The sequence below is a fragment of the Zingiber officinale genome, chromosome 9A (genome assembly GCF_018446385.1).
Source record: "Zingiber officinale cultivar Zhangliang chromosome 9A, Zo_v1.1, whole genome shotgun sequence".
Taxonomy (NCBI): Eukaryota; Viridiplantae; Streptophyta; class Magnoliopsida; order Zingiberales; family Zingiberaceae; genus Zingiber; species Zingiber officinale.
In genome coordinates this window covers 88,972,865-88,985,904 of record NC_056002.1, presented here as the reverse complement: position 1 = coordinate 88,985,904, position 13,040 = coordinate 88,972,865, and the positions used below count along the sequence as shown (strand labels likewise).

General features: G+C 39.0%; 1 long non-coding RNA gene across 2 annotated transcripts; it reads right to left on the bottom strand.

The window, feature by feature from the left end:
* Window positions 1-5,573: 5,573 nt before the first annotated feature.
* Window positions 5,574-6,321, bottom strand: LOC122018528. Of its 2 annotated transcripts, XR_006121807.1 has the most exons (4): window positions 6,267-6,321; window positions 5,918-6,033; window positions 5,723-5,809; window positions 5,574-5,642 (listed from the first exon to the last, which is right to left on the bottom strand). It is a non-coding gene; the product is annotated as an uncharacterized LOC122018528 (long non-coding RNA). The 2 variants fall into 2 exon arrangements; XR_006121808.1 differs by lacking the exon at window positions 6,267-6,321 and having other exon boundaries at window positions 5,918-6,144.
* Between the last annotated feature and the right edge of the window lie 6,719 nt (window positions 6,322-13,040).

The following is a 13,040-nucleotide window of genomic DNA, read 5'->3' as shown; positions in this document are numbered from 1 at the left end:
TCTCTAGATCTATGCAAAGGTGGTGCACGTGACTCACCTCGGATCCGAAATAGATCACCACATCGTCAACAAAGACAATGGAAACCAATCTAAACATCCTAGGAATACCCATATCATCGAGTCTATGATAACACCTAGGGCACCACAAGCACTAATGGTAAAACCAAGACACAAAATGTCCGTATCACAGACATTCCTAACCATGAGATCCTCAACAATAAATAGATCTAATCACCAACGATATATAATCACCAAAGAATAGAACCTCCAGTGTGAGAGCAATGCTCTATCACACGAAATACCACATATGTGGGAGCAATGCTCTACCACAAGAAATCCTCCATATGTGGGAGCAACACTCCACCACAAATAATCCAGAATATATATCCACAATAAATATGGGAGCAATGCTCCGCTACAAGCAATCCGTAATATGTAGGAGCAACGCTCCACCACAAACAATCCAGAATATGTGGGAGCTACGCTCTACCACAAACGATCCATAACATGTGGGAGCTACGCTCTACCACAACAATACATAAGTGCCCAAGCACCTAACTATCTAGCTAGAGACAACACAAAATCTCTCTACCACATATCACTGTGGGTAGCCTAGGGTATAACCACCCAGTAAGCAAATCAATTCCATAGTCAACTCTATCATCCTCCTAGTGGGTCGGTCACCCACTAATGGGAGAATTAGTTGACAGGGTAAAACAACCAATATCATAATGTAGACATTTAATATTCTACATTTAACATAGGTAGAATCATCATGATTCTACCAACCATACATCTGGCACACGTGCACACACAACATAGGTATGATCAACATAATTCTTCAATTATTATACATCAAACACACACACAACTCAGGTATATTCAGTATGATACCTCCAACAATACATACCGAACACGTGTGCAAAAATCAACGTAGGTATAATCGGCAATACACCTCAAATAATACTCACAACACATACCAAATGAGTATAATCACTTAATACTTCCAATAAAGCATACTAAAACCCAGGTGCATTCACAAATCGCACATAATCAACAAGATACCTCCAATATGTCAATCAGACACGTACAGCTAACTAAATAGCTATAATCCACAAGGAATCTACAATAATCATATCTAGATGGGAATATCTCACTATCCACAAATGAACTATCCATCATAGAACTTCTTCCACTCATATCAATCATATACACACTTCATAGATATGCAAAATCAGCATATTTAATTCAATCTACCACATAAACCCTATGTCATCTTTTAAGTTATCCAATTAGGTACATACAGTCTAAAATTACAGTACCCATGGAATAGGATACATCGATCTTCTATCGACTGACCAAATCATCAATAGTATATGGCTAGTTCAACCCTTTCCCACATCAGTATAAGCTAGGTACTCGTTGTGCTCAAGTTATCCAACTAAGCACGAATAACCCAAGATTCAAACATCTAAAAGTAAAGTAGGTCAATCCCCTACTGATCGGATCAACAAAACTAATCGGTCATCTACTAACTAATCAAGAACCAATAAAACTTCTACAAGCGTCTAGGGTAAATCAACCCACGACTAAACCCTAGTCAATATGTGTAAATCAGTTTTCTATTGACCGATCTAACCAGAGTACAATAATCATCTACCGACGAAAACTAACTAAAGTATATCGGTATTCTACTGACTAGTCAACATGAATATGAAGGTACTATCTACTACACACTAATAACAACAGAGGCTGGTATGTGCCTCCATCTCATAACCAATTAGTAGTAACTAAAGCTAATACTACTAATGGTAAAATATGAAAAATCAACAGAGATTATATTCCTTAATCTCTATTAAGGTCGATCAAGATCAGTGACTATCCCATCACATATAATATGGCTACAACATCAGACAGATACCAGATACAAAGTGTCATAACTATCACAGTCAACAATGCATACACTAACTAAATAATAGGATAACAGTATACCAACATACCTTCTATAGCTTGGAGATGTCCTGCTGCTGCCAGGTCCCGAAAAGTCACATCGAGAAGACCAAAACACAAAATCCGAAACACCGGAAAAATAAGACACGTAAGTCGATCTCTGATACCAAATAAATTGATATCAGATAAATCTCGAAAATCCAAAACACATAGCAAGTATCGTAAACCTGGCTCTGATACCACTAAATTGTCACGCCCCAAAGGAGTCTCTGTCCGAAGAAATTTCGGCAGCATCTCCCCTGTACGGCGGAGAATCTGAAACTTTTCTACAAGCACTATATACCTCAGCCACATGCGGCTGGAATAATAACAATAAAAGAAAACAAACACCACGCAGTTAATATCAAATTCAGCCTCTGGCTGACACAACCACGCAGTTAAATATATATCATTAGCCCACACGGCTGGAACAAAACCAAAACACAAAGACTGCTAGCCGGCTAGGCTTACACAACCAATAACAAATACAAAACACCACATAACAACATCAACTCTCCAAAAATAAAACCAGAGTACCGAGCTAAACAAACTGATACATAAAACAAGCAAAACATACGTGAAACCGATAAGTCTTCTGATGTGACGTGAGGACCAGCAGACAGGATGCTCCAAGCGACACCATAAATAACCTGGTACCTGAAAAAAATAGTATCAACGGGGGTGAGTTCAACAACTCAGCGAATACCAATAGACATGCCTAGTAAGATATATCTAACAGAATAAACATGGAATACGACTTCCTAATCATATATCTAGGAAAGATGCAAAACGAAAGGTAACTAAGGAAGTCTGTACTCACCAGGAACTCCTATCCAAACAAAAGGGTCGTCAAACCGAAAGTGCCCTAAATCCTGTATGCATGTCAAACATATGCATCCAACCAAATGCAGCAAACACAATCACAAGAAATAAATGCATCAATGCATATGATGTCAATGATGCGTCCTGGTCACCCCTGACGCCTCACACACAAATGGCGAGACCGAGTGGGTAGGGCTGTGACAACCGTGCACTCTGTCGTCACTGCTCCTGATGAGTGACCGAGTGGACGGGATGCTGTCGGAGTACTCCTGTCCTGTGACCCCAAATCATAAATGGGGGAGCTCAATGCTCTCAACTCCCGGTACACGATGACGGGGAGGAATCCCTGCCGGCTAACACGTTGTGTCACACTACCCATGAGCGGACCAACGTAGCCAAACAAAGTCCCTGCTGCAACACACACTGCCTGAATCGACCACTAACCCATGAGTGGTGGTGTGTGCAGATCCATGTAACTGGCGATGTGCTCAACAACAATGGAGTCGACTATCGCACAGCATGCAATCATGATGCATGACACTAAGCATGGCAAAAACTGATCAACATAACCATATCCATACATACAAAATGGGTACTGTAAAAGCGATGGTCACATACCAAGATCTAGAGTACACAGGTCAGATAGAATATCAATAACCCTATATCCTGAACATAATAAATATGGAATATCCTGATCAGCATAGAAAAATCCATATATACATAATATGGGTAACACAGTATCAGTAAGTTAAATCCACGGATCTAGGGTATACAAGTCCTCTAAGGTATAACAACCTAGACCCAAATCATATCCCTCTTCCATAGCATATGTACCAACAATATACACAGATCAAAGAATCAGGGTCTAAACACCCGAATCATATATGATATACAAATAGAGGTACACAAATCTGATATGGCACAAAAACCTAAGTATCAGATAATCTAGATACACAGGCCAGAAACAACAATCCAAATCCTAGTCCTAACCTCAGTAAGCATGGTATGTCACTCTAGAAACAAAGATACTCATGGTAACAAGATAATCATGGCAACAAATCACGAGATATAAGCACGGATACATCACAGGTGACAAACCTAACATGCTAAGGATATCAAACAGTGACATACCAACGGCAAACATGTTCATTGCATGTAGTTATAAAATACTATGCATATCCAAAGACATTATCATAAAAGATAAGTCAAGAGGTACCCGCCTTTAACTGTAGATCGTGTCAACCATCTTCAATAAATCCAGAAGATCACATCCAACTCGAATCCCGAATTGGAGACCTCTCTGTTAATTCACAACCGAAGAAGTGCTCGCTACCAAGGATCACGGTCGGAGCAAGATGGAGTTGTTGATTTCCAAATCCAACACCCTTCATATGTTGCTCCCCTGTTATCTCACAGCCGAAGACCTAATTGTCGAAAAGGGTGATCAATGAAATTGCTGCTGGAACCAGAGATAGAACTACAAATCGGTTCTGATGACAGAACCAACCTCAAGCTGTGAAGGAAAAACCCGACGAAATCAGCTTGAGTCTAGGGCTCGGAAAGATGATCAAGTGGCGGCTATGGAGAACTAGGGCACGACTTGGAGGTGGTTTCCGGCCGAGAGGGGCGGCGGTACGTCCCAATCACAGTGGCGGAGACAGGGAAGAAGAAAGGAAGAGGGAAAGAGAGACGCTCAGCCACCGACTCGCTGTTCCCTGGCGTCGTCGACGTCGGCAGGGGAGAGGGAGGCAGGATCGGGAAAGAGGCTCGACCGACAGGGCGCTGGGGTCGGCGTTGCGTGCGCAGAGGAGAAGAGAAGAGGTGACGCCGGCGCTAGGGCACGCGACAGGGAGGATTTGGGTGGCGGCGCGGCTCAACGAGGAGGAAGATGAAGGTTTCGGCAGTTTTTCCGGCGCAGAGGATTTAGGGCACGCGGGGTTGAGGGAAACGGCGAGGGAGAGAAGAAAAGAAAAATAAAAGAAAAAGAAAAAGAAAAGAAATGTTTTAAAGTAAATAAACATTTCCTCGTTAAAACGGGATAGTCTAAATAGGCTTTCCTGGGACCCATAATTGGACCCCGTGAAACTCGTCATACGAGCTCCGAAAAATTCCCAGAAAATTTCCAAAATTTTCAGAAAATTCCCTTATTAATATTCGCCTATTTTCGGTATTTTACACATACCTTCAATAACATTGCAGAAGGGAGTTTTAGTATGGTTCAAATAAAAACGAGTCGGAGAGAAAACAGAAGCATACGATTTTGCTTCTTTGCTTACTTCTTCTTCTCAATTTTATGTCTCACTAGAAAAAGTATCCTTATACGATTGAACATCATAGATATGTAAAAATCATTGTCAAAAAAAATTAACGCAGTATGATGTGCGAATTCCAGTACTTGAAAGTTGTTTGAGATGCTTTTTACATGTATGCTGAAGATTATTTTTATAAAGGAAAAAATGAAACAGGCAAGTCAAAAAATCTGCCTTTTTTGTATCACTTCTCCAAAAACAAATCTATAAGCAAGTGATACCATGACTTGAGAAGTATTGCTGATCGCATCATGGAAAATGAACCAAGCAAGGCCTCTTGCAGTGTTTTCTCATGTTTTTCCATTGCTTAGTTAATTGTTACGAATAGTTAATTCAGAACTCAATCTGCTATTGTGCCAAATGATTGCATGCTACGTATTAATTGAGAAAACAATTGAGGGAAATTGACAAAATTTTCAGGAGTGAAATACATGATACAAAGAAACTTACTGAGACTTGTAAAATATCTTCACAAGCTAATGCAACATCCAGTAGAAGAAGGCATACACGGAGAGCTATTTACTACATAGGAAAAAATAGCAAGGCAGAATAAAAAGAATCATCTTATCAATAACTCATAAGATGATTAAATTAAGGCATACCTCTTTAATTGGCTCGATATTCTGGAACAACTTTTTGAGAACAGATAATGACTGTGCATACTCATGGATATGGTAGAGAATGATTGCCTGTGAAGAACCAAATTAACAAAAAAAATACTAAGAAGAGAGCAATTTATTAACTCATTCACTAATTATGGAAAGAAATTTTTTGACAAAATGCGTTGAACTACATACAATATTCAACATTGTTACTGAAACATCAAACTCTTGGGCATGGACAACTCTACTGCTATTTATCTTTCAGAGTCAATCTAGTCCACAAAAGTATGCGCAAGCTCTTCACTCTGCTCCTATAACCAATATAGTTATTAATCAAAGAGTGCATGTAAAATATCTTTTCAGTTGCAAGAACAATGCTAGTTTAAGAAATCATAGAATATTGACTGAATGAATAAACATGGATTAAACAACTAGAGTTCTAATACATATAACATGTAGTCATAAAACATCCATTTACAATCTAAATGCTAAAACAGAAAAGAAACTTATCATAATAAATCAAGGGAAGTAAACTTTTAGAAACCTTTTCAACCCAGGAATCTTTATAATCCACAATAAATGGGCTTCTTACTTTTGAAATTAGGTCCATCTGCAATAGTGGCAAAGATAAACAAAATGAATAAATAGCACGCAAACACTATACAGAACACATGCTATTACGAGCATATGAACAAGATGGCTATTGACTTTTTTTCTATATAGATGAGGTAGCAAGCAAACAAAGCGACCATAAAGAACAAATTTTAAATGAGTCACAATTCTAAATGAGTCATCAAAGGAAAATAGTCTGATAGTATGCAAATTTTGCTGAAGATTAGGATACAGGCTTAGCCATGAATATGCTCAACATGGGCCAAGTAAAAGTGCTCACTTCCAGATGAGCTGACCGACGGGACCTATTGGTTTGGCGTGCCAAGTGTATCTTTTTCAAGACATACTTGTAGTATAAATGGAAAGACTAAGATAGAACCCAAGAAATGAGTCAGACAAGAGAAAGGAAGAGAATGATATGGAGATAGAGCAAGCAAAGAACTACAACAGTAGAAAAGATAGATCACAACCCTCACCTCTTGTTCTCGACCTTATGCTTCACCAGTAGAGCTGACCCAAATGCACCTTTCCCTATCTGCTCCAAAACCTCATACTGCTCCATTTCACAACCAATCTTCACCCAGGTCATCTATATTAACACGACCCTTTTCTCCTAAGATGCGGTGAAATCAAACCTTTCCTTACCAAACTGCAACCAAACATTCCAAGAAACCCTATGTTATAGACTCATACATCATAAATGAATTTAATGTGTTAATGACAACCAATAAAAGCAGAGATCAAAAATCAACCCGAATGTGGGATTCTTAGCAAATCGAGAAGGGTAACAGAAGGGGAAAAAAGCCTCCCACCCAAAATGTGCAATGGAAGGACACATATCAAAGCTCTAACAAGCATTTCTACCAACGATTAGCAAAGAACGTGGAGCACGGAAGGAACGTTGTTACCTGCATTGTTCGTGGCGGATCGAGTTGGATCTAACAATCATCAACTCTTTCTGCTGCCCTAACAAGCCGCCAGACCTAAAATCCACAGCAAGAACCACAACACCGCCGCAAATCAAACAAAAACCCCAGCTTTTTCTCATAAAATCACCATATTGGAAACAAAAAAAATGGTGGATTCAAAAAGCCCAACAAAAAGATCCAACTCGACCATCACCTCCATAATGCAGCTCCACGATAACCAACAAAAGCAAGACATAAAAGCAAACAGATTGGGCGGCTCCAACCTTAGCTTGAGGACTTGACCGAAGGCTGTCGTCTCCAACAAGCCTTAGCTGCTAAGTCTCCACTAAGTCTTCAGATTTCGACGATAAACATCAAAAAGTAAGGGGAAGCAAGGGCGGAGAAGGGTTCCTATTCTTACCGAGAGGGAGGAGTTGGAGGAGATGCGGTGTGGTTGGACGAAGCAAGGGGCGTCTTGATCCTGATCGGGAGAGGAAGGGGACGACGCGATATAGGTTTAGGTTTGGAGGGAAGAGTAAAGTGTTGCAAATTTTGGCTAAGTATTGGTGGAAAAATTAAATTATTTTATTGTATCATAGACACCGGGTTTTAAAAACCGCTGTTAAAATCGATGTCTATTAACGAAAAAAAGGCGCTCATAGACATCGACTTAAAAAACCGATGTCTATGAGCGAAAATCTACGCTTATAGACACCGATTTTTGAAAAAACCGATGTAAAATACTCAAAGACATCGGTTTTTGCTTAAAATCGTTGTTGTTCCACTGATGTCTATGAGAGTTTTTCTTGTAGTGGTGGTAGATGGAAGATCACTTATAAGTCTAGGAAAATGTGAAGGTATTAAAATTTTCTTACCAAATTATGAATTAATCACAAATCTCTTTCTTCTACCCCTGGATGGATGTGATGTTGTACTTAGAGCACAATGGTTGAGAACATTAGGAGATATAATATGAAATTTCTCTCAACTAACAATGCGCTTCCAAGATCAAGGAAAAGAAGTTTACATCAGAGGCAAGAGACAAGATACTATCACATCAATCAATAGTTATCAGGCATAGCGGTTATTAAAGAAAGATTACTTCATTTTTCTCATGCAACTCTCCATCAAAAAGGATCCTAAAGGTATCTCATATACCCCTCCAGAATTAGAGGCACTTCTTTCAAAATTTTCTATGATATTTCCCGAGCCAAAGGGACTTCCTCCATCACGTTCACATGATCATCGTATACCTCTAATACTGGGGAGTGCACCAACAAATGTTAGACCTTATCGCTACCCTTACATACAGAATGAGGTAATTGAGAAGATTGTACAAGAGATGCTTCAAGATGGTATTGTTCGCCCAAGTGTAAGCTCGTATTCTTCTCTAGTACTGCTTGTGCGAAAGAAAGACGGAAGTTGGCGAATGTCTGTAGATTATCGGGCACTCAATAAAATTACAGTGAAAGATAAGTACCCCAACCCCATCATTGATAAATTACTTGATGAATTAGCAGGTTCCTCATTCTTCTCAAAATTGGATCTTCGCTCAGGCTTTCATCAGATAAGGATCTTTCAGCTGGACATTCCAAAAACAACCTTTCAGACTCATGATGGTCATTATAAATTTTTAGTCATGCCTTTCGGTTTAACTAATGTACCTTCTACATTCCAAAGTTTGATGAACAATATCTTTAGGCCTTATCTCTATAAGTTTGTTTTGATTTTCTTTGATGATATCCTTGTTTATAGTTCATCATTCTAAGATCATTTGCATCACCTTTATAAAGTACTCACTCTTTTACATGAGCATTCTCTTTTTGTGAAAAGGCCTGTTGCTTATCGCTTGGAGTTTCCATAAGATTCTAAAATACACCCTGTATTTCACATATCTTGTTTAAAGAAGAAACTAGGCGATAAATTTACTCCTCAACAACACCTTCCTGAAGTGAATTCAGATGGTGAAGTTAAATTTCAACCTTATGCTATTTTAGAAAGGAGACTTGTGAAGAAGAACAATCAAGCAACGGTTGAGATATTAATTCAATGAGACAATTTATCTATCGATGATGCAACATGGGAATTATATGATACCATTCTAGAAAAATTTTCAGAGTTTATTGATAAACAACCTTGAGGACAAGGTTGTTTTGAAGGGCGGTGGAATGATAAGATCCTTTAATGGATCTATTCAAATAAATCCTTTAACTTTATTTCCTTTAAGTTTTAAACTTTTTCTTTTTTCTTCTAGATAAGTTTTAATAAGACATTTTCTCTTGAAAATGTATTTTTATTTTATTTTCCTTTTAGACCTTTTCTTTTGAAAATGTAGTTTAGGTCTCTATTTAAAGAGACGTTATGTAATTTTGGAAGATAAGTAATTTCCCTTTTGGTTAATCAATTTCGTATGATTATTGGAGGTCGATCCCCTCGAAGCGATCACCCTATCCCCCTTTTCATTCTCTCTTTCAATTTTTCCACGTGATAGGCCCCTGGGTTCCTATCATTCTCTGTCGCGAGTCACCGCAGGAGAAGAAGACGCCGCCACCCCTACTGCCCAATCACTCCTCCACGTCTCTCCTTCACCAGGCACACAACGGCGCTGTTCCACCGTGAGGAGTACCGGCGCCGCCCAACTGCTGGCGATGCTCCTCGTCGACGCGAGAAGGCCAACGTTAACGCTGCTCCTCCGTCACTTCCCAGCAGACACCGGGGCCTTGCCACTGCCATGGCTGGAAGTTGCGTCTGATCGCAACCTCCGATACTGCAAGTCCCCGAGCGCCCGCGCGTCCTACCTCTGCTGCCGACCAGCTTGACCCCACCGTCCCAAACCTAGCAACCCCTCTCGGCAATGACGTGTGCCAGCTGCCATGGTTTCCACCACCGCGCAAAGCCGCCGAAGCCTCGTTATAAGCTGTTTGTGTCCTTGTCTCCGCCATCTCCCATGAGCAGCCAGTGTAGCCACCTACCCGAGTTCTGCTGACTGTTATGCTATCATGTGTCACTAGCTACCGAGAGTTTCGGTCGAAAAGGAGGAGGCAGTATACAATAGGTAATCAAATATCGGTTTAATTAATGACCTCTAATTAAATTGCTTTAGTTTTTGATCAATCAATAGATTGATTAATTAAGTAATCCATTAGTATTAATTGAATTAACTGATAATTAATTGATATGTGAAATTCTAAGATTAAGTAACGTTGTTTAATTCAAATGATAATTAGCAAGTTAGATTGATTTGTTAGTTGATTTGATAATGGAATTAATTACGGATTAAGTTATATAAACTAGTTTAATTAACTTGGTAGTTAATTAAATTTGTACTCGGCGATGACTGAGTAAATTACAAATTCATTAGTAGTAATTGAGAAAGCAAGATAACTATTAAATGGGTAATAAATGATTACCACATGTAGACTATGCATGATTATTAGGATTTTTCGAGTACTTAGTTGTCCTTCACATACTGTATATAGGTTTTGAGTTTGAGGTAGATCTTTAACTTGAAGATGGTTTGGACACGCTACATCGAGGTGGGTAAATCTTGCTTATCTTTTTGATAGCTTGGATTATATTGTATGATTGTGTATTGCCATGTTTGATGATGTTACAGTTACTTGCCTACTTTAAACTTGTCCTATAGTGCTTCCGAGTTTGATACTTTATCGTTGTCCTTATATCCTTATATGTTGACCTATTGATTGATTGCTATGCAGTCTCATTTATTATTCATGATTGTCTTTATATGTGTATGTATGATATTACCAGACCCTAGCGTAGGACATTGGATATTCTGCTAGACCCCTTAGTAGATGATCGACTTCGTTAGGATGATCATACCGTAGTATAGAATGTTGAGTATCTTGCTAAACCTTTGTTTGTTTTGTTCATACTAAGGTGTAGGATATCGAGTATCTTAATAGACCCTTACTGTTAATTAAGCCTATAACTTATGTTCGTGAATTTGTATTATACTGTGGTTATATAATTAGGCGCATACCTGCAGGGAGCTGATATTATTGATAGTATAGTTGTATACTGGCGTGAGGACATACATGTTGGTGAGATTAATTATATTGACCTACACTTGAAGGAAATTACTCCCTAACAGAAGGGTAGTGTATTCCACTAGGATTTTTTCCTTTGAATCAACCCTTAGGATTACTCGATATTAATCCTATTGTTTATTATATCTACGATGATTCAAGGGAATTAGTCGAGATATTAGTACTAGATGACTAATAACTTGGGAACTAGATTGGCAATAGTCTACCTATGTATTAGTAGGATGATATCGTAATATGGGGTACCGAGTACCCTACTAGACCCTTATTGTTATATAGGCTTATGCTTATACGTTAGTAGAATTATACCATAGTGTAAGATTCCGAGGATCCTACTAGACCCATTTGTTGCTATATCTTATCGACCATTGTCTCCCATTCATGGTTAAGAGAGTCCCTAGCAATCGTTGGTATATCCTGTTGACCATTGTCTCCCATTCGTGGTTGAGAGAGTCATCAACGATCGTTAGTATATCCTGTCTTCCATGTATGGGGGGGGGGGGGGGGGGAGAGAGAGTCGTTAGTGACCATCGGTATATACCCTGTCTGCCCAAGGGACCATCCGTGGTAGAGTGTTCTCCTGCAGACAGTAACTAGTTATTTACCCTATCCGCCCACGGGACTATCCGTGGTAGAGCGTTCTCCCGCGGACAATGACTAGTCATTTACCCTGTCTGCCCACGGGACCATCCGTGGTAGAGCATTTTTCTGTAGTCAGTGTTTGTTATATACTTACTATATGTCGGTCATGTATTTGTTCGTGTATGTTTAGATGTACTACGTGTACTCCCGGCTTGTTGGTTATACTTGGTTGAGCAGGTTAGTGAAATGCTATGTCATTGATTTTACTTTTGTTTAGCTGGTGATTATGTTGAGACACCTACATTGGTTAGTAAGTATTTTACTAAGACTGTATCTTTGATCTCCTGACAGTGTTCTATCTATGTACTATTTTCTTCTATCCACTGAGTATATTTTTATTATATACTCACTACCTGTTGTTCTTCTTTCATCCTCCAGGTTAGCAGATAGAGGATGTGTGTCACTCAGAGGTCCTGACTGCCAGCCCCACTCGAGTTCAGATTTCCAAGTTTGGATTTCTATATGAGTGTTACTTTACTTTCCACTGCTTGTAGTTTGTGTTTCCTCTTTGTATCTTATGTTTATGTCGTTAGTTATGTTTTTGATTAATTTAATATGTTCACATGTGCATGCATACATATACGCATATGTCATTATGAGTTGTGACTTTATATTGCATCGATGCTTGTGTTAATTTTTATTGATTTGATATCAGTTATGTCATATATTGTCACTAGGGGGTACCGTCCACTTTGAAGGACAAGTATACCCTCGGTGTGTGATAATTTTATTAGTATCAGAGCATGGTTCAAGTCAAATGATGAGTTTTGTGTTTATTTCGATCTTATTTCGATTTATGTTTTTTTGAGTTTGGGACAAGGCAAGCAAAAGGACATCTCTGAGCTATAGGGAGTAAGGTATACATCTGGTGATTATCTTATCTTCTATGTTACACTATCTTGTTAGGTTATGATTAGATACTCTCCAATTTAGTTGGATTGTTTATCTGTTTCTATATCTGTCTAATAGGTATTCATTGACTTTGTGTATCATGATGACAATTAGTCAAACAACTCTATTCGTAATTTTGGTCGACGTCAACCATGGAAGCGACTAGTGACCCGTTGAGGACTCAACCTTGATCAAGAG